Source organism: Saimiri boliviensis, chromosome 19 (genome assembly GCF_048565385.1).
Source record: "Saimiri boliviensis isolate mSaiBol1 chromosome 19, mSaiBol1.pri, whole genome shotgun sequence".
NCBI lineage: Eukaryota > Metazoa > Chordata > Mammalia > Primates > Cebidae > Saimiri > Saimiri boliviensis.
Window position 1 is genome coordinate 10,705,021 of NC_133467.1, and position 22,594 is coordinate 10,727,614.

The 22,594-nt window shown below is 37.9% G+C and overlaps 1 protein-coding gene across 12 annotated transcripts in view; it reads left to right on the plus strand.

The window, feature by feature from the left end:
- Window positions 1–22,594, plus strand: part of COLGALT2 (collagen beta(1-O)galactosyltransferase 2) — a 123,938-nt gene that overhangs the window by 32,260 nt on the left and 69,084 nt on the right. The window contains exon 2 of one of the 12 annotated variants that reach the window (XM_074389962.1): window positions 16,127–16,289. The exons of the other annotated variants lie outside the window; for them this stretch is intronic. The gene's annotated coding sequence lies outside the window, so the exon portion shown is untranslated. The remainder of the gene's footprint in view (window positions 1–16,126; window positions 16,290–22,594) is intronic. 12 annotated transcript variants of the gene reach the window in all.

A 22,594-nucleotide genomic window follows, 5' to 3' on the forward strand; every position in this document is an offset into this window, starting at 1 on the left:
AGAGGATGAACCGCAGTCTGTGTTTCACCTAAAATAATTTCCACTGAAGTGATTTTTTGTAGTGATTTTAGAGTTCTCATTTTAATTTAAATCTCACTCCTACTTGTACTAATATCATTTATTTGGCTCCATTTTCTCTTTTCTAATTATTTTCTTTCTTTCCAAACAGTCATTTTTCTACGTAGACCTTAAGGCTTTTCACTTTAGGGATCAAGTTTCCAACACATGAACTTTGGGGGACACATTCAAGCCAGAGGAGTCACTGAAAAGAAATTCATACTTTCTTCAGGCTCCTTAGTTAATTTATTGATGGACTGATACATTTATTTACTCATGTAATCAGTTTTAGTCGTTGTAGCGGAAATTCAACCATCTTAGCTGAAATAATTGGGAGAAGGTGTTCTTCCTTTCACCCTGTACAGAATGATTATGACTTTTAAAAAATCCAGACAGGTAATTCTTGTTTTCAGCAACTTTACAAATGTATTTGCCTTCCTTGGCTTTTGATCCCTGAGAAAGTTAGGGTTACACATGACTACAGTCTTTAGTTAAGTTTACCCTGGGTGCCAGAATAATACACTATCCTTTCCAGACTTCCGAACAATCAACTGTTAACAAGTGAGATCATTTTTGGTAGAAGAATTGCATATGTCATTGTCTCAAAAGAGACATGGGCTGCAAATCCTGTCTGGGGACCTGCTTCCAAATACTTGTTCACTCCGCCCAGCTGTGTCGGCACTTGGCATTAATCCCATGTTGACATGCAAAAGGCCTGAGTACTGCACATTGTCAATGGAACAGATAGTAAAACAAAACCAGTAACTCATTATTAAATATAAAGTGAAGGGGGCAGAAGTCATTTTATGATTCTTTTCATTTATCCTGTCCCTGCCGTAGTCCGTTTTGTGCTGCTGTAACAGAATACCACAGACTGTGTGATAATTTATAATGAACTGAATTCACTGGGCATATGGTTCTGGAGGCTGGGAGCCCAAAACTGAGGAGCTGGCATCTGGCGAGGGCCTTTTTGCTGCATCATTTTGTGGTGGTAGGGCAAGAGAGGATGAGAGAGAGCAAGAGAGGATGAGAGAGAGCAAGAGAGGATGAGAGAGAGCAAGAGAGGCCAAACTTGTCCTTTCCTAAGGAAGTCGCTCTTATGATAATAAAGCCCCTTACTCAATAACAGTAATAGTGTACTCATGACAGCAAGGCTCATATCCCAATTACCTCTTAAAAGTCCCACTTCCCGACATTACCACATTGGGGATCAAGTTTCCAACACATGAACTTTGAGGGGCACATTCAAACCATGGAAATCACTGAAAAGAAATGCATACCTTCTTCAAATGCCTTAGAAAAGTAGAAAGCTTTAACGATTTTTTTAAAGTCCTTTAAATGTTAAAGTAATATATAAAAATATAAGGTTTTGGAACCCCAAAGTTGCTTTTTTAAAACAGCTAACTGTAACAGTACCCACCTCTCCCGATGGACCCAGTGATCCCTGCCTGCTGGTATTCATTCCTTCTAGAGTCTTGTCCCATGCCGAATCATGTGACTTGACAGAACAGGCAGAAGTGAGATGCCGTGACTTCTGAGGCAAGATTACGAAAGGCATTGCAGTTTCTGCTGTGGATTGCTTGCTCTGGGGAATGCCAGCCCCCATGCCATGAGAACATCCAAGCCATCCCAAGCAGAGGCCCACGTGGAGAGAAAGCAAGGCCTGAAACCAACAGCCAGTACTGCATCTAAGTACAACCTCATGAGAGACTCCAAGCGAGAATGTCCTAAGTGCCTGACCCACACAATCTAAGAACATAATAAATGTTACTATTTGTGGTGCTGGTGGTATACATGTAGAGCCTGCTCTCACAGAGTTTGTGGTGCACTGGGAGAGACAGATGATAAACAAATAAGTAAACAAAAAAGATGATTTTAATGATTTTTAAAAATGTGCTAAGGAGAAAGTAAACCAGGATAATAGGGTAGAGCTGTGATAGGAGAGTACTTTGTATACAATGTGGTCAGAGAAAGGCTTTTTGAGAAGGTATTCTTTGAGCCCCAAGGCCTGAATGATGAGAAGGAGCCCTCTTGTCAAGAGGTTGAGGTAGGGAGGAATGGAGAGAGTCAGGGGAAAAAAAGCAAAGAAGGTTTGTATGACTGAGTCTTTTTTGGACTTATGTTATATTTGTCTTCAGAATAGCACTCCATTCTTTTAGCTTCTTGAGAGAAGTATAGTGGTCAGTTTTCAATATCATCCACAACAGTATACCGTAATATGTATTCATTTTTATTCTTACCAATCCATTTAACTATACAATTCAACATCTACCAGGTAGTGGAAAGAAATATTATTTGCTCTATTAACTCTTGTTTATTATATTAGCAAATCTGCTACCTTAACATCCTCTGCATCCTTATTTCACAGTGGAATTTTCTCAAACAACTTTTTCTTGGCTCTATGGTCATCAATGGCAGTGTCATTACTAATAGGATTCGGAGGGCCGGTACTTACAAAAAATTTAAATGCTTTATTTGAAAATAATAAAATGAAACAAAACATACCACTTCAACAATAAATTAAGACCTTCTACACTGCCATCCAATGAGTCTAAAATCCAGGTGAGTGCTGGACACCATCAGATCTGCATTTATCTCTTCTCTTACTTACATTACAGGACAGGTTAGGAGTCTTGGAAGGACCTGCTAATTTACAGCATGCTTCACTGCGTTTTAGGTGAATTTTTTGCTGTTTTCCTGTGCTTCTACTTGTTTTCTTTACGCATGGAGCAGACATGTGCGGAAATACATAGATCGGTGTTTAGGATCCTGCTCTGCGTCTTCCCACAGAAATCACTTGAATACTGTCCCCTTTTGATGTTTCTGTTTCCTTGGTTGATGTCATAGTACATCTCCTCTTCGTTAAAAAGAGTGTTTCGCAGATTGGCTCTGGGCTAAACAGAGCAATTTGTTTTGGGTTTGCTTCAGTTCGTACTTAAGCTCTGGGTCTCAACAATGCAGTACTATTCCTCTGAAAAGTTCTTCTATTATTTTCAATTGTTTGAGGCTTTGATTTCTTCATCTGCTAAAATAGGAATGAGGCCACCAAACATAAAAATGTGAATTAAGAACAATCTGCTTTAGTTGAATATTTACTTTCTATTTAATCGAGTTCATCAGTTAACATAACAGAGAACTTTGTCAGGCCCAAGTACAGGTAAAAGGTACTTATTACTGACTTAAAAAGAGAAACCCTGTAAATCAATATTTGAGTTATGTTTCCTGCATAAACCCATTAGGTCTGTCCTGAGGAAAAGTCTCAATGTGTAATTATTTCAAACCAGTGAGCTCATAGCTGTCTGCTTGGCATAGCTCAGCTCTGGTTTCTTCATGAAAAATAAGATAACTGCCAGGATTTTTTTCTGTCTCTTACCTGAGCCCTCACAAGTACTGCTTTTCACCTCATTGGACTTCGATTCTTTAAGTCAATGGCATGCATTCTGCCTCCCATAGACTGAGACTAAGAAGTGAGTTGCTATAGAGAAGCCAAAAGTCCGAATAGAAAGCAGTGATTCATTTCTCGTTGAAAGGAGAGGCACATTTTTAGGGACCGTGAGAAAGGTCCTCAGCTGTTCATATTCAACTGTTGAAATTCAAGATGTTTGAAAGTCTAATCTCTACTAAAACACAAATTATAATCTGGTTCGCTTTAGGCAGACTTATGGTCTCACAATGAACCTCATTTGTTTTTTAAAAGGCTTCTCCTGCTTCCCTGCATTTGGCATTTTTACTGCTTGCTACTGGCAGGAAATATTTCTTCCTTCTCAGTTTATTCTGATCCCTGCTGTCTGGAGAATCTTACAGCATATTAATTTATGACTTTGAAAGATTGCATATTCTTTTCTGTAGGGGCTTGTGTGTCAGATTTGACTCTAAAATATCTCATGCCTTCTTAACTAGATATTTTGTGCAGTATTACCTATTAATAAATATTGAGATTTTCAAAGTAAAGTGAAGAATTCGTATAGTCTGTAAAAGTATATAGTGTTCCTTGATTTTATTAGCAATAAAAAAATTTCTATGAATAAAATTATTGTTAGGATTTGTTTTCCATTTTGTTTACTTTGCTTCTGAAGATGTTTTGAAACCTTGATTTCTGGGAATGGAATTCTTTATATGCTTCCTAGGAAAGGAAATATAACACACCAGTTAGAATGATTAATACTAGAAAAAAAAATTCTTATTTCTCCTAAAATACTACGGGGCAACAAATCACCTACCCCACCCCACCTCCATTTCCAATATAGTGAGATGTGAAGAGGTAATATTCCATCTGTACAAGTTAAATCTCTCAGATATAATTTTTTTCTTTTTGAGACGGGGCCTCACTCTGCTTCCCAGGCTGAAGTGCAGTGGCACAATCATAGCCCACTGCAGCCTCAAACTTTTGGTTGGCTATAGTTTTTAAAAAGCAGTTTCGTTGTTTTCAAATATATACAGTAATTTACGGTAATTATGCAATTAGGAAATTAGCTTTAATTAACATGTAACAATTGTGTCTGCTTAATGTCTTTATTGTTTGTTGGTATATGAATTACTCTTCTAACCAGTTTGTTATGTAGTATCCTGCAATTTATAACATCTTGTGCTTAATAATGAGTGCTAATATTTATTAAACATTTGCTGTGTACCAAGCATTATGATAATACTTCTCATGAATTAACTCATTCCGAGATCACAACAACCTACAACAACCCTGTGAAACACATGTTAGTAGTAGCAGCCTCATCTCACTAAGGAGAAACTGAAGTTCAGACAAGTTAAGATTTTTCCACAGTGCCATGCTTAGGAAAAAACAGTGACCTGCCCAGGCACAGAAATAGTTAACTATGAAGCTAATGAAGCTTGCACTTTAGTGTGCCTGCTTCGGGGGCCCATCATAATGCAGTCACATTTGTTTTGGTAAAATCCATAAAAGGAAATATTTTATAAACAACGGGCTAAGACCACTTAGCCAGCTTCCCCTCCGTCACACTTCTTCTGGGTGACACTGGAGTGGCCCTGGCCGTATCTGTGATCTGGTTGAGGGGAGGTTAACTTGGGGATACACTTAGTTTGCAGTCGGTAGAATAATGTGGCTTATAGTTACATATGTAGGTTATTAGTCTTGTGGTTCACTTGACACACGGGAAAGGACCAAAGGTTCTGTTGTATGGCTGATATCAGAAATAATTGAGAGAGCCAGAGGAGAAACAACAATTGAAACTTGCCTCGGGAAAATACTTTCAATCATCAGACATAAAAAATTTCAAGTGAATGATTTAATTCTCATTATCCCTTGTCAAAACAAAACTGCCAGGAACATACTTGATAATGCAGTGAATATAATTTAATATAATTATAAGTGCATCAGATGCATTTCTTTTTTTGCTATAAAAGTCACACGAATTAGAAGATACCAGAAATGATGTGTTTGAAGAGCACAAACCTGTGGCAGTACTATGAACAGAGAGTAGGTCCAAGTACATAACATGTTCCATATTACAACACCTTAGATTAGATTGTGTTCTAGCAGATCAAATGCATTTTAGCTTAACGAAGTTTGGGGGTTCCATTTGAAATGGCACATAAAACTGTCATCAACACAGTGAAATGCTTTGAAAGTTTTCTAAACTGTTAGTAAAACCAAATTTCAGTCAACTTTGGTTGAGGGAAGACTAAATTATATTGCTTTTATTTCTATACAAAAAGATACAGATATTTGTTATATGAAGAGGTTGAGCATATATAAACAACAACATAAGGAAGCAAATTAACAGCAGTCTGTTATGCAGTTAACTAATAAAATATTTTTCTGGGTTTTGAATGTTTGCAGCAGTTCTCAGCTTTTAAAAGTGTTGTAGTTTCTTTTCTCATTTTGAAAAAATACTTACTTTTATATATTTTAATATAAAAAGTTCACTTTTGAAATTTAATTTTACATTTGGAATTTTGTATCCCTTTTCTTAAAATGGGTTCCCTCAGGTTATATAAGCTTCTGCCTCCGAAAGAGCTAGATTCATCCCTGCCCAGGTCTTTAGCTTTGAAGCACAGTATCTTCCCTGCGACCCCACAATGCCACTGGAGGGGTGCAAGTATTCCTTGGAAACCTTGTGTTTACTTTTGATTATCTCACATACCAGCTGTTCTTTTAAAGTTCTATGTTAGTGCTTTCTGAATTAATGAAGTTTAGCGTTAACATTGAAATCTCATTGCTGATAAAAAAAAAAATAGCATGCCCAAATTTGTAGTTATACATAGTATTTTAACACCCACATTCATTTCCCACAATAAAATGCTTTGCAAACACTCCATATGGCTGCTTTTTGCCACCTTGATTTAGACAATTCTTAGTATGAGAAGTTCCACTCCCAGATATGCTAAATAATTTCCTCCAGTATCTTTCGTATAATTCAGTGAATGATAAAAATTTTAGTGACTGATAATTTATAATCAAAGTTTAAAATTCTAAATTATTTTGATTCCAAGATAAATCTAATAACTAAGGGTTATAGTGCATGAAAAACTCATTCCATCACATTTTATTAACTATGTATGGCCTCAGAAGTCACTACATGTCTATAAATAAAACTACCCATGACAGTTTGAGGCCTGGAGTAAGAATTCATTTTTATAGCGTCACCTTTGACATTTTAACTTCTTCAGCATATTCACTAAAGAGTGACTGTCAATAAATTATAGTGAATTAGGATATCTAATATTTAATAGTTTGACTATCACACACATCTTTGGCATCTACAGCTGGGACTTAGGAACTCCTTATAGTTTCACATAGGTAACTTTTACTCAATTTACCAAATTCTCTATGCTGCGAGGTGTTCTGTGAACTCCCTGGCTTGTCGTCTGCCACTAAAGCATCACTTCTCCTTCACATCAGCCCCAGAGTTCCTTCTACAGCCTCTTTCCTAACTTTCAACAAAAGGACATCAGGGCAGAGGGCCAGGGATCTGCTGCGTGGGATCTCAGAAGTTAGAATATTCCATAGGTACCTACACAGGGAGAGTGAGCACAAGTCTGCATTTCATCAGATTAGAAGATATGCAAACATGCAGACATTCTTTCATTTGCTTATTCACTACAGATATCAAGAATGCCCCTAATGGCAGGAATTGGACTCTCAGAATGAGTAAAATACTGCGTCTCTGCCCTTCAGAAGCCTAGCATCTCAAAAGAAACACAGTGGGTTCAGGAAAAAGGTGCCGTTCTTAGAGCGTGAGGGCAAAGAGATGAGGTTAGCAATGTTGGTTAGAGCACCTGGTCACGGTGGCCAGACCTTAAAGCAACAGGATAGATGTGTATGCAACTTACATTCACATGGAATATCCCTCTGTAACAAACCTTCAGCTCTCATTCTGCCATGCCCTCTGCAATCTCATCTTATCCTCTTGATACTTTACTTGCTACAAAAGTTTCCTTTGGTCGTTAGTTCCTTCTAGTGTGGACCAATTGCAAATAACTGAGATTCCTTTCCGTTGGCATCTTTTTTTTTTCCCCCCACCTAGAAAAAGCCCAATCCCAAATCAGTCCTCCTGCAGTCTTCTACTTCTGAGGACCGTTCATCCCCCAACCCCACATCCTTGCTAATTTTGTCACACAGAGTGAACCCCTCCACCCTCAAGTGGGCCCTCAGCTGCCCAGTGATCTTTCTGTTCTCCTAATAAGCTTGCTATTTACTCTTCTAGATCTACTTACTTCATAATTTCCATTCACATTTTTGGTAGATAACCTTGCTTCCAATTCATCAACAAAACGAAAGCTAGTGGATGAAAGTTATTTAAATTTTCTGACCTATTCTACTCCTTTTCTTCTGGAAGAGAGATTTCTTCCTGTCTAAAGGAAACTTCTCATTTTTACTCTGAATCTCATCTTTTTCCTTGACCCACCCTCCCAGTAGCCTTTGCTTCATCTTCTTCCCTTGTTTGGAATTAATTCAACAGATATTATTATACCTCAGGTTACAACAGAGAATGAGGCACAGTGTCAGCCCTCAGGGACTTATGGTCAAACTTGAAAGAATGGTCAACATTTGCCACTTTTGCATTCTTGTTGGCATTCATTTCTCATCTGGTTTCCATAATCTAGTTTCCACACTCACCACTGCACTGAAAGTTTCCTTGCCAAGATCATTTAATGAACAATCCCCCTCATTAAATCCAGTGGCACTTTGACCTCACTTTCTTCTCAGTTCTCTTTCTACTGCATTCAATCATGTGGACCAGTTACCTTTTTTGTAACAGTGCCTCCGTTAACATCTGCGGTTCCACCTTCCTAATTTTCTTCTTACTTTGCTGTCTTACGTTTGGCTTACTCATTTCTCACTGCATGTTTCTTAAAAGTGGTGTTCCCCTGGGATTTAAATTTGGTTTTCTTTTCATTGGAAAATCTCACCTCAAGTAGTCTGGTCCATTCCTGTAGCTTCAGTTACCAAATGTATGCCTATCACTCCCAACTCTTTATTCTGTCCCTGATGGTGTCTCTCCAGCTCAAGACCTGGTGACCTCCTGGCATTTTCATGTGAATGGTAGAGGTTCCTCTAATTTATATCTCTTACCAAGCTCTACACTTTCTCATTTCTTTTCTCAACCAGCTCTGTCTCCTACTTCCCACCACTGTGCAAGGATTTGCCCAAAACAGAAACATGGACCTCTCCCCCATCATGCATGTCAAGTTGTAATCAATTTTTGTCAGTTGTTCCTACTTAATCCTCTCACTTTTTCCTATCTGCTCTGTCACTTCCTTAGTTCAAGCCACTGTCATCTCCCATCTGCTGATGGATTGCTCTGCCCTCTGTTTAACCTCCACCAGTTCATGCATTATCCACGGTGCAAGCTCATGACCCTTCTTTAGGTAAAACTTGGCTGTGTTACTCCCAAGCCTTCAAAGTCCGTTGAGGGTAAAATCCATAATCCTTGGAATGGCCTGTAAGGCCCTCAAGATCTAAGGGTTCTGCCAGTTTCTCCTGCCCCATCCTTCCCCATTCCTCTCTCATGCCCCAGTCATGTTGAACTGCCTTCCATGGGGCCACAGCTCTCTCTGGCCTCTGGACCTTTGTAAATGCTCTTTTTTAGATTCAGACTACCTCTCTACCCACTTGCCTTGTTTTAAGGCTTGTAATAGACCATACCTTCTTTGAGTAGATTTTTGCAGGTATTGAAATCTGGGCTGAGACCTATTGTGTGCTTTACCTAATCTCTTATAACACTTTTTTTTTCCTTTTTTTCTTTTTCTTTTCTTTTCTTTTTTTCTTTTTCTTTTTTTTTTTTTTTTTTTTTTTTTTTTTTTTTTGAGATGGAGTTTGACTCTGTCATCCAGGCTGGAGTGCAGGCATGGTCTTGGTTCACTGCAACCTCCATCTACCAGGTTCAAGCAATTCTCCTGCCTCAGCCTCACGAGTAGCTGAGATTATAGTCATGTGTCACCATGCCTAGCTAATTTTTGTATTTTTAGTAGAGACAGGGTTTCACCATGTTGGCCAAGCTGGTCTCGAACTCCTGACCTCAAATGATCTGCCTGCCTTAGCCTCCCAAAGTGGTGAGATGACAGGTGTAAGCCACTGCACCCAACCTCCCGTAACACTCTTAAACCTATGTTTAATTATGTTTACTTTTCGGATCTGTCCCCCAGGCTCAGCTTCTTGAGGGCCTGTCCTCTTCTTTTTGAATCCCCAGGTTCTAGCACTGAGGTGCCTCGTAGGAAGCTGCTCAATAAATATTCGGGAAAAGGCAAGTTATTGTAATAAATTTTCACATCAATGCTCACTTTATTTATTTGCATTTTTATGATAAAACGGAGGTTCTCAAAGACAACTAACAGTTTCCTCCAAGTTCCTCAATGGCCTATCTGGTTACAAAGTTAGGATCACAACTGAGATCATACGCTTTTTTCAAGAAGCAGAAAAATTGGAATTCTCTTCTGTGGGACCCTTTTTCTTATTTTGTTTATTTGATGATAGGAATAGACTGTATAATGAAGGGCACAGTGAGGATGAATTTTATGTTCATTAGAATTTCCATATAAGCACTGAAAATGTACAGTTTTCTTATTATAATACTAAGTTCAGTAAAAACAAACTGTGGTTCATTGTTTGAAAGAGTCATCCACACTTACTATGAAAATTATATTCACTCTTTTTTCTCTCTCTTTCAAGAAAAAATATTTGGAAATGTGACCCAGCATCATGTTTTCATTTTGTTTAAAAGAAAGTATTTTTTCCTCTAATAATGCTAGATGCTGTGGGAATACTACACACATGGTTGGCTTTAGATTTGATGACTATCAAAATCTCCGATTAGTTTCTTCTTTTCTGTGTTTGTATTAGTAGTACAATATTTTACAGTGTTTCAAAATACTTTTAGAGACATTAGTACAAAAAGGCTTATAGATTAATGGATTCAAAAAATCATTTTTACTCATCATCCTAAAGACGGAGGCAAGAGAAATGTAGGATTGTGGACCATGATGGTCTAGATGCAGGAGAGATCATGGGAAAACTCTATTTCCTTCACTCGATATCTTACTTTTCTTTATTCTTTTTGGGGGAAAAAGAGAAATGCCATCCTCAACAGGCACAAGAAAGGACAAAGAAAAATCATTCCTTTTCTGCCTTTTTCCTTCCCTTCTTTTCTTATAGTTTTCTTGGAGATTACACAATTATGAATTCTGAAAAGTATTCTGTAGTACAAGCCAATATGAGTGCTGAGAATGTGTAAGATGTTCATTTCTAGCCAAATCCTGCTGATCAGTTATGTTTATTATTGGTTTATATATCAGTCTGGGAACATATTAACCAACTACCCAGACTGCTACCCACTTGCACCCCACATGTAGGTTTTACATATAGGATTTACACCATCTAAAAGTCAGACAAAGCAGACAACCGAGGGAGTTGCCTGCTGATCATAACTATGCAATGACATTCAGCGCAAAGGAGAACTTTAAGATGGTGACCCCTTTCCTTACTGAGAGAAAGCTTCCTGACCACATGTTTAAACGGTGAAGAAGTGTGACAGCTGATTGGAACAAGGAAACTGGGTTTGCACCTACTGGCTGGCTCCTTAAATAAGAGTAGTGAGAATGGAGGCTGTCTGGGATATAGCAGATATCAGTAAACAAGGAAAAGGTTTTCAGCAGACAAATTGGAAGGTAACTGGAGGTTGGAATCACTCTGGAGTGAGTTGGAAAGAAACAGGAGGTTGTACATAGTAGAATGGTCTCTAGGAGCTGTCTCTCTCTGGATAATTTCTCTTTCCCAGTTAAGTTGTCAGACAACTATGTTGGAAAACGGGCCCTGAAATGAAAGCTTTACTGGTCCCGATTCCAGCTTTCATTAAATTGGCTCCCAAAGCAAACCATGGGGCTGGCCCCTGCATAGCTAGCATTCACTTTCCAGCTGTGAACAATGTCTTCCGTGCTTGACTCTAGGTAGGGAAATGCACTAAAGAGAAAGAGGAAATGTGAATTTTATTCTGACAAGGCTTTAAATTGTTTCTCGAAAAAGCTGAAATAGCCCTTCGATCTCCACTAGCCTCTTTGGTAGATTGCTACCACTGGTAATTATATGCCAAGTAATGGCTTCCTCCCAATTCAGAGTTCCTTACTGAGCCGCAGCATGATGCCACTGAGAATTAAAAACAGGCCTTCTTCCCCACTGGCCTGTTGTATTTGCTTCCCCTGGCTATAGGACACTATTGGCTTCCTACTCCATGGCCGTCATCCATCTCCCAGGAGCTGATGATCATTTATTTCAGTAGCCCAAAATCTGGACAGGAGATTCCATTGATGCCATTGTGAAAGCTGACCAGTACTTTTGGAGCAAAGGCTGACTGATTTCAAAGAAACCTTGAGGTTCTTTCCCCCAGATGTTGGTCAAAAGCAGGGTATTTGTTGGCCCTTAGTTTGGATATGTAGTTACTCTGTCATGTTTTCTTTCTGTCCTCATAATTGCCACTGTTCTGTGGTCATGGTTCTAGGAGGTTCTCCTACACTCAGGGCTGTGTTGCAGCTATATCTGAAAAGTTCAATATTTGATCTTTCCCTCGAAACGTGGAGATTATTCCATATGGATCTCTGAGACTGTTTGGCTACATAATAATGTATATATCATTTTCACAACCAGTCACCTACTGTTGAATATTTAGTTTGTTTACATTCTTTTGATATTACAGTCTTTTGGTATTTGTATTATATCTTTTAATGTACATATTCCAGTATATTTATAGGATTTAGTCTCATAAGTGGTATTGCTGGGTTAAAAATATGTGATTTTTAAATTCTGTTAGATATTAAGCCCAGTCCTTTGCATCAAGATTATTTTGTATGAGAGTGATGAAAAACCCAAAGTCACAATGACATAAAGATAGACAGAAAGCGTGGAATAAGAATTCAGGCCTAAGTCCTTTTTTCACTGTACCAAACTATAATAGGACTAAATTATAAACTCAGCATTTATCAGCCTGTTTGAAGATATTACTGCTTATCTCTGAGATCCCAATAAGGTTATTTGGTCCTATTTTATTTTTGTGGCATCTGCATTGTATATACCAAGATTAAGTTTCTGTATAATAATTATTCTTCAAGTGAAAAATTCTCTTCCTGTCACTACAAAGCAGCAGGCAGCCTAGGAAAAGCCGCTTTTCCGCCCTGATTTCAATGGCTTAGTTATCTCCACTGTTTCTGCTTTCAGGTCTTCTAGCCTCCAGCTCCTCACACAGTAAATCCTTTCATAAAGAATGGCTGAGTTATGAAAGGGAATGTAGATGGCCCTGAGTTTATTTCCTGGTGTGGTGTCCAACCAGGTTTCTTCTCACAGCCTGGGGCAGCCGTCACCTGACAGCAGGAGTCCTCTCCAGGCCAAGTAGACTCCATTTATTAATGGGCTCAGGCCCTCAAACCCTGCTGGTGATAGCAGAGCCTGTGGGACAGGCTAGAGAGGAACCCAGGATAGATGTACAGTGAGCACTGGGCTGGCTTCCAGCCCAAACTTCCAGTAGTCTAGTGTTTGCTTTCAGTAGCAGCAAAATGGGAAAATCATAATCTTCAAAATGGTATGAGGAAGAAGAAATAGAAGCAAGGGGTAGCACACCTAGAGGGTTTGAACTTCGTTATTCAAAGGCTGTACTTGGAAGAGCCTTATAAAACAATGAAATTTTCTGCCAGGAAGCATTAGGCCCACACGTTTAGAGCTATGGGGTATTCCCAGCTACACCTAAGGATTTGACCTAAGGATGTATACACATCTAATTTCTGTGACAACCATTAACTACTGAGGGGGAAATATAAAAAGAGAGGAAAACATTTCAATCAGTAAATCCATAAGTTAAGAAAAGAAAAATTGAAAAAAAGTACCACCAGTGCAGAATATATTTTCTTCTATGACACAAATGGAATTTTTACAAAAAATATAAACACACAGGCCAAAAAACAGGACTCAAAAATTGAAAGAAATTGGCATCATATCACATTCTCAGAATATATCACAACTAGACAGAAACCAAAACAAGTAACTCAAAAATTATCACATATTTGGCAAATAAAAGTCACAATAATAAATAAGTCAAGGATCAAGGAAGAAATAATAATGGAAATTTAACAGACATTGACTTTTATTTTACAAGATAAATAAGTGGTGAATTTAAGACATTAGGGGGATTAAAAAAAAAAACAAACAACAGAATAAACCCAACGAGAGAAGGAAGAAAATAATACATATAAAGGCAGAAATGAATGAAATAGAAACTGAAGATATCAAAGAGGACCAATAATCCCATATCCCATATATGATTCTCTGAAAAGAATAATAAAATCCTAGTAAGACCGGTTTTATCAACAGTATAAGAAATGAAAAGGAAAATACATAAATAATGATGTAACTAAGATTGAGAACATGAGAATAATATAAATACATTTATACTAATAAATTTGAGAAATTAGGTAAAATATTTAAAATTCTAGGGGAAATATATTTAACAGTCTAACTCAGGAAGAAAGAGAAATCCTGTATGTTTTTATAACCATTGAAGAAATTGAGTTAGTAGTTAAGAAATTGAATTAGTAGTTAAAAATCTTCCCCCCAAAGAAACCATTAGGCCCAGATTTTATGGATTATGAAAAGATTATTCCAACATTATATATACTCATTGAGTGATTAGAAAAGCAGGGAATACTTTTCAATTTATTTTGTGAGGTTAATATAACCTAATGCTAAAACCACATGAGGACAGTATAATAAAGGAAAATACTACCTAATTTTACCCATAGACATAAATGTAAAAATCCTAAGCAAAGTACTAATAAACCAAATCCAACAACATGACAAAAAGATACTGCATTGAGTTGAGTTTATACTGGGAATGGAAAATTAGCTCAACATTAGAGAATCCTGCATTTTATCATATCAACAAATTAATGGGAAAAAGCCATATGTTCATCTTAATAGATGCAAAAAGTGTTTTATTTCAGCAATTATTCAAAATAAAACTCTCACCAAGAAAATTTTCTCAACCCAATAAATACTATGCACAAAATAAAATAAGAAAAGCCAAACACCAAAGCAGACTTTAACAAATATTATATTTGATGGTGAAATGTTATAAATAAAGGAAGTAAAAGTTAAAAATTATAAAGGAAGAAGTAAAGTGATCATTATTCCCAGATGATATGATTGTCTACATAGAAAACCCAATCAAATCTGCAGATAAATTATACAAATTGTTAGAAAAATGTAGCAAAATTCACATACAAAAGTCAACTGCATTTCTGCTAATTACCAACTGAGTCCATTTATTTAAAAATATTATTTATAATAGAAACCAAAAATGTAAGGTACATAAAAATAAATCTAACAAAAATAATGTTTTTATGAAAAAATTCTGAAACTTTATTAAAAACATTGAGAAAGGCCAAAATAAATGTAAAGACATAGATGTTTGTGGATAGGAAAAATTGATAAAGGTAGTGATTCTCTTCAGAATGAGTGTAGAGTTAATGCAATTCTAACAAAAATCCCAAGAGGATTGTTCATGCGCTCTGAGAAGCTGATTATAAGATTTATTTGAAAGAGCGAAGGACCCAAGTCATTCCAAAAGCAAAACAATAAGATGAGGGGACTTTTTTTTTTTTTAATCAAAGTCATCCTAAAAAGTGAACAAACAACCCATAAAGTGGGAAATTAGTTTACAACAGACAGAGGAATAGGGTAGAGAATCAACAAAGAACCCATGAATAAGAGAGAAAAATCAGACTCTAACAGAAAAATGGGCAAAAATAGAAACAGGTTTCACAAAAGAGGAAGCACATGAATCACCATAAATATATGAAACGTTCCACCACCTGATCGGTAATAAGGAGGTGCAGATGAATACCACAATAAGATATAACTTCTCAGCAGTCAGGTTGGCAAAATATTTAAAATCTGACAACATTCCAAGCTGTCGATATACAACAGACACTTGCATATACTGCTACTGGGAATCAATTGGTGCAACTACTTTGGAAAGAATTTGACATTCCCTAGTAAAGTTGAACATTTTCAGACCTATGACCCAGGAATTCCACTCCTAAATGCACTATGTTCATATGCAGCAGGGGATACATGCAACAAAGGTCACTGCGGCATTGTTTGTAATTGCAAAAATCAGAAAGTACGCTAAATGTCTATTGACAGTCAACTAGATCTCTAAATTGTAGTATAATAATAGTCAAGTATTATAGCATTGGCAGTGAATTTATTAACTGCAGATACAAGTAGCAACATGTATAAGTTCTAAGTCAATGTTAAGGCTACAGAAAACACATGTAACGTTAATCTATTTACGTAAAGTTCAAAAACAGCCTAAAGTATAGTTTGTTTGGGATTACATACATATGTAGTGAAACTATAAAGCAAGTTTGTCCAACCCACGGCCCATGGGCCAGATGTGGTCCAGGATGGTTTTGAATGCAGCCCAACACAAATTTGTAAACTTTCTTAAAAGGTTATGAGATTTCATTTTGCAATTATTTTATAGCCCATCAGTTGTCATTGGTGTTAATGTATTTGATGTGTAGCCTAAGACAGTTCTTCTTCTTCCAGTGTGGCCCAGGGAAGCCAAAAGATTGGACACCCCTGCCATAAAGAATACTAAGGAAATTTATAACCAAAAATTCAGAATAGGGATTATTGGCCCAGAAGGAAGAAGAGGAACTAGGGAAGGCACAAAGAGGACTTCAAAGAAACCTACTTCTTAAGCTAGGTGGTATGTACAAGGGTTCGTTTATCATTCTCTTAAACATGTATGTAATCTTACATGATACAATTTATAGTAAGATACATAACAATTTATAATGTCTTACCTATACATAATACTGTTTGGGGAACTTTTTTATTTTATATTTATCTTCATAGCACCTCCGTTAAGAAAAACTTCAATTTTTTTCTACAGAAAATAAACTTAAGAAGTAAATTGATTTGCTTGAAATTCCACACTATGTTGATAGTGGGCCTGTGGGCAGACCTTAAGCCTCTTGTTCTATGGAGATTTTTCCACTGCCTGCCCCTGATCCACGCCATAAATTTGTTTGTTTATTTATTTATTCACTTGTCCATTCACTCATTCACTTCATATGTATTGACTCCCTTCCTGACTCAGGCACTATACCGTTGAAATTCTTTCAAAGATGAGCTCAAGTTTAAGTAGTTAATATTTTGATTGCCCTAGTGACAGTGCCCTCTGGGTGCATATTCAGCCCATTTATAATAGGTCATTCCCTCAATCCATGTCATATTTGCTTTCTTAGGGTCTCAGACACCTGCTGTGCGTCCAGACCTTCAGTTTCCCTCAGTAGGTATTTCTCACTTGAGAGAGAGCTGCTGCCTTCTCCAATTAGCACCCTTGCCCTGTGTTTAGAGAAGGCCACTGCACTCAGGTTTTAAGGCAGATAAGCAGTGTCAGCTGACAGGTCCTCACCTCGGGGCAGGCCTTTGTTCACGAGGTGGGGAACTCACAGAGCCTGCAGGAATGTCAAAACATTTACTTTTGTCTGAGGCTAGATAACTTGGCAGAAAATATCCCTTTTCAGAGCTCCAGAGTCCAAAAAATGTTTTGAGCTAGGTCTCTTTATTGCATCTTTATGGAGTTTTCTGTCCATTTTGTCCCGTCAGTCCTGATTTTTAGATCTCTTTGTTCAGCAATGAAGCCCAATCACTGTCTACACCTTTAAATCACCTTATTTTTAGATGGGCATTCCAGCTTCTAGGGATTCTAAACATTACCAATTCAGCTTTCTGTATTCTCTTTCTCATATAGATTTTCTTCTGTTAGCCTGAAGGGATCACAGCGGTGATTCCCCTGAGAGTTTATCAAAGGTGCAAGGAAAGGGTGGGAGAAGCCCGGGTGCCTCCTCCCCAGCATGCGCGCCCACTGTGGTCCAGAGCAGAGCTGTTTACTTCCTAACATTCATGGCCTGTCTTTCAGGGGCCTGACAGTGTACAGGGCATTGCATTGGAGGTCAAGCCATTTGGGACAGGACTAGAAAAGAATACTGTAAGATTCAAAAAACAAGAAACACAAGATTCATTTACTGAGATAATTCAGATAAAAGAGTTTAAAAGAACAACACTTAATAAGTTTGAAAGTTAAAAACATAATATAGTTGGGATTGAAAATAAGGACAATAAATAAGGAGCAAGAAAATCATAATAAATGGGGTGTACATACTTTTTAAAGTAAAATGTAAGATTCAAAAAGAGAATAGGATAAGATGACAAATTAGAATACCACGTAAATCTGTAATTAAAAGTATAAAGAAATACAATAAACTTACATGTATTAAGGTAATTGGAATATTTTAAGTAAATTGGGGTATTAAAGGAAAAAAAAGTGAAGAAAACCCAAAAGATTTGCTTAGAAAAACAAATAGCCAAACCAAAAAAAGAAAAAGAAACACACACACACACACACACACACACACACACACACACACACACACACACACACAGAGCAGCTGGAAGCAAACATACAAGGTAGTATACAAGAAGCCCTTGAGTGCTTGCTAGCCTGACGTGGCTCTGGTTTCTGGAGGCTGCGCCTTCACTGGCAGAATGTCCTGCTTGAAGAACTCTCTGGAAGCTGCCTAGGGATTTCTCCTGTTCCTCTCCCTCCACTACTCACTCAAGAGGATGTTTATTTTATTGAGTTTGACACGTTTGTTCTATTCTACTTTGCTAAGGTTTTAAGATGTTTGTTCATCTATGTTCAGACGTAACTATCTGTATTTTGAACCGTTCATTATAGGTTTGGAGTTCAAAAATCACTTTTGCCAATAAGTTAGATTTTTAAAAAATATTTGGTTTGGGAGATTTTATTTTATTTTTCTCTCAATCAGGACCAAATGCCTTTATTGGATTATAGCACTTATTTATTTTATTGATGAGATACTTATATTTGCAATTTTCTTGCTAGAAGTTTGGAAATTTTATGTGTTCAAAAATGACTATTGATATGTATTCATGCTATTGTTTTTCTTCTCTTTTTTTTTCTAATAATTTCATTCTTTTCATATGTGATTTCTTAGTTTTTATAATAATGCAAATGTGGAAACTAAGGCTTATAGAGATGTTAAGTAATTTAGCCAGGATTAAATAGCTGAAGGATTTCAGAAGTCACTTCACCACACAGCCTTCTGGATAAAATGGAATTTATCAATGGGCAGTATAGTCAGATATACTTGGCTTTATTTTCTATTTTTAAAAATCTGACTAAATATAAGATCCTTGATTTTACGCCACATATTTTGTTATTACTGCCCATAAGACCTTACCACAAAGAAATCTCTTCATTTGTTGCTTTTGAAAATTCACCTTTAATTTGCAGGTTAAGGCCAGGCGCAGTGGCTTATGCCTATAATCCCAGTACTTTGGGAGGCTGAGGCGGGCGGATCGCCTGAGGTCAGGAGTTTGAGACCAGCCTGGCCAACGTGGTGAAACCTCGTCTCTACTAAAAATACAAAAATTAGCTGGGCGTGGTAGCATGTGCCTGTAATCCCAGCTATTCAGGAGGCTGAAGCAGGAGAATTGCTTGAACCTATGAGGTGGAGGTTGCGGTAAGCCAAGATCGTGCCATTGCACTCCAGCCTGGGTGACAGAGCAAGACTCCGTCTCAGAAAAAAAAAAAAAAAGTAATTTGCAGGTTACTTAGGCTTGAATTGTGGATCCACTACTTACTAGCTTTGTAACTATTTTCTCATCTATAAGAGAGGGAGAATACCTACTTCCTAGGATGCTGTAAGAATTAAAGGAGAAAATGAGTGTGATTTATTTTATCGAATCCTTGTCTTGGGTGCTGCATTGTACCAAAGGGCTCCTGCTATGTCTGCATACAAATAACAGTCCTGATTAAAATTTTGGTTCCTTTTGGATCCTCTGCTGAAGAAACTTGGTCCATTGAGTTCAAATCTGGCTTTGATAATGCCCAATTCCCTCTCTAAACTTCGGGATGTGGGAATGAAAGTAGGAATTTTAACAGTGACACGTTCTGAAATAATTTACAGAAGCAATTGAAAAATTAGGAAATTCTGGGGATGTGAACTTTCATTGTTGGAAATCATTGGCTTCCTTCACGTAGCACCTGCAGAAGGACATGGTGGCAGCTAAAAACTAAAGCATGCCTTAGACATGGCCTGACCTGGGGCTGGGGAAGGAAGGGTGTTAAGTGCTGCCCTTGGCCTACTTGTTCCTCAGGGAGTCGTTGGGTTTTTTGGTGGTCTGAAAGGGAGCTTGCAGCCTTCTCCCTGCATGGGCTAGAGCTGGACTCTGTTTATAATGATGCACGCCTAATCCTCTTGCTATAATGATGCACACCTAATCCTCTTACTATAATGATGCACACCTAATCCTCTTGCTATAACGATGCATGCCTAATCCTCTTGCTGGATTTCTAATTTGGCTTAAAAGACACACCTCAATGAAAGCCAGGAAGAAGAATTACTCACCTGTGGCCATATTTAGCATCTACCACAATTATATTTGTTTGAACCTCTGTCCTGCCAGATATTTTCTGGCTGCTGCCTTCAAAGCAACTGATTGCATTTCCCACTTCGTCTCAGACTGGTTATTGGGCTCCCCTGCAGCCTTCAGCAGCTTAATACCAAACAGCGTCTGATTCCTTCCTGTTTCCAGAGCCCACATGAAAGTCCAACCTTCCAGATATGAATTATGAAAGGGAGAGGAAGGGCCCCAAAAGACATTTTACCATCTTTATCTGATTGTGTGTTTCATTTTTACTGGTGGAAAACACATATTTTAAGTATTTAGAGGTTTTTTTTTAAGTAAGGACAGCATTTTTGCATCTAGTTATTCATTTAGGAAACCCTCACCTGTGCTGATGTCAGTCACTGTCCTGAGCTTGAGGATACAGTGATGAGCAAAGACAGACATATCCCTGCCCTCATGGAGCTTCTAAACTACTAGAGGAGAAATAATATTCAGTACCACAGAAATAAATGTAGAATTAAAACTCTAGTAATTACTAGAAAGAAGAGATACATTGCACCAAAAACCTTATAACTGGGGAATTTGACCCATTTGGGGAGGTTGGGGTAGGCTTGAGCACCTTGGAAGTCTAGAGCCCAATATCTGTGTTCTACCTTCCAAAGTCACCAGAGGAAACCTGGAGCAGGCTTCTAAAAAGCTAGTGTGTCAGGCATCCTTTCAATCTTTGCTGTATTCACAGCAAGAGCAAAGATTCTTAAACCTGGCAGAGACCAGATAAACAACCTCACTGAAAATTTTGAGAAATATTAAAGCGAACAGTCAATCAATTGAGAAATATTAAAGCAAACAGTCAGTCAATCATCATTAGGTGCCATTCACTATTTAAGGCATCATTGAAGAAAATTATGAGCTGACTATGTTTCCGAGGCATGAAGATGGCCCATGACCCATGGGGGCTCTAAGCTAACTTAAATGTCCTGGGGTTGCAGCAGTTTTAATGTGAATGTAAAGCCTGCTGATATACGTAGCACTTTGAAGACAAAGTTAGAGTTTACCCTCCACTGTCTTTAAAAGTATATCCTTCTGTTTTAAACTTCACTCCAAAGGACAGTTTCAAAATAAGCCTCTAAGAGTAGTGGTAGATGGGGCAGTCATGAGTCTAACTGTCTGACTCATGTCTGTCTCTAATTCATACTACTTCTGAGACTTTGGGCATGATGTGTCACCTCTCTGGAGCTGACTTTCCTCCACAGTATAATGGAGATGGTAAGAATACTACATCATAGGGTTGTTGTGAGGATTAAATGAGATGTTACCAGGCTTCCAGGTCAGTACCTGGCCAGGAATGAGCACATAGCTGAAGTTTGCTCTCACTGCTCCCCTCTCTGCAGAAACGCAGTGGGTAGTAAAGGCAGTAGCAACACATCTATATACTGTGTATTTATGCATGCTTCTTTCCCCAGGAGCATGTGACAAAGCCGCACAGACCCTGGGAATGTTAGGAGCACACAGTGTTCCTTCCCTGACAGTAGTTTTCCAGAATAGAAATGGAAAAAAAAAAATGCCATCAGAATAGCCTCCTGTTTGCCCTGACACCACGACTAAATAAAGTAACTCAAAACTCCTCAAAATTATGACTTGGGACTCTTCAGTTTGCCTGTGGATGTGAGTATGGGATATGAACATGTATCTAACACCTGCCAAACTGTGGTCCCCCCTATATCCGCCACCATGTGAAGGAACCACAAATGAAGTGATATGGGAAGGCCAGACTGAAACTTTCTCAAAGCAGGTAAATTCAAAGCAAACATTTTTCTCTCTCTCCTGAGATGGGCAAGAGTGTTGTTACTGGAACCAGGACAAGTGTTGGCTCACAGTGACTAACTGGGCTGACATTTTTTGTTAGTCAGGGCCAAGTTCTCATTCTGGGTTACTCTGTGGGAAAACAGCCTTGAATTCAGTTTGTAAGTCGTATACTTTTTCTCTTTGTTCACGTTTCTAGCCCAACTTTCTCAATGAGGAAACAAATAGCTATAAGAGAAAAGTGTGACGACTTTAAAAAAAAAATCAGAATGATTTATATGTGTCTAATAGTGTTCTATTACAGATTTGCTAGAGCTTTTCATTAAGTAATTGAACTTTAATAAATATAACCACTATATTTTCATTTGTGTCACTGATTTATACAAGCATTTGTTTGTTCACTTAATCAGCAAACACATGCTAAGTGTTTACTTTGGACACATAGTCTGGGAGGAACAAATGAAATTATGAAGAAAATGGGTCAGAATGTTCTACGTCACACCTTTCCCGGAAAACTCAGGCTATGTGCCAGCTGTACCTGTGGATGGAGTTGAAACAACTGAATAAAATAGGCCAGCACATCATGTGTATTTTGCGCATTTCCTCCGAGGAATCAAAGAATAAATGCATGCCCATGCTAAAGGCAATACCTGTCACAATCTGGAAAAATGTATAATTTCAGAGAATTATAAATCGGTTTATTTTTTCAAGGAGGGAAAGATGCTAGGGACCCAGGAAAGGGGGGCCCTCTTCACTGTGTCCTGTACT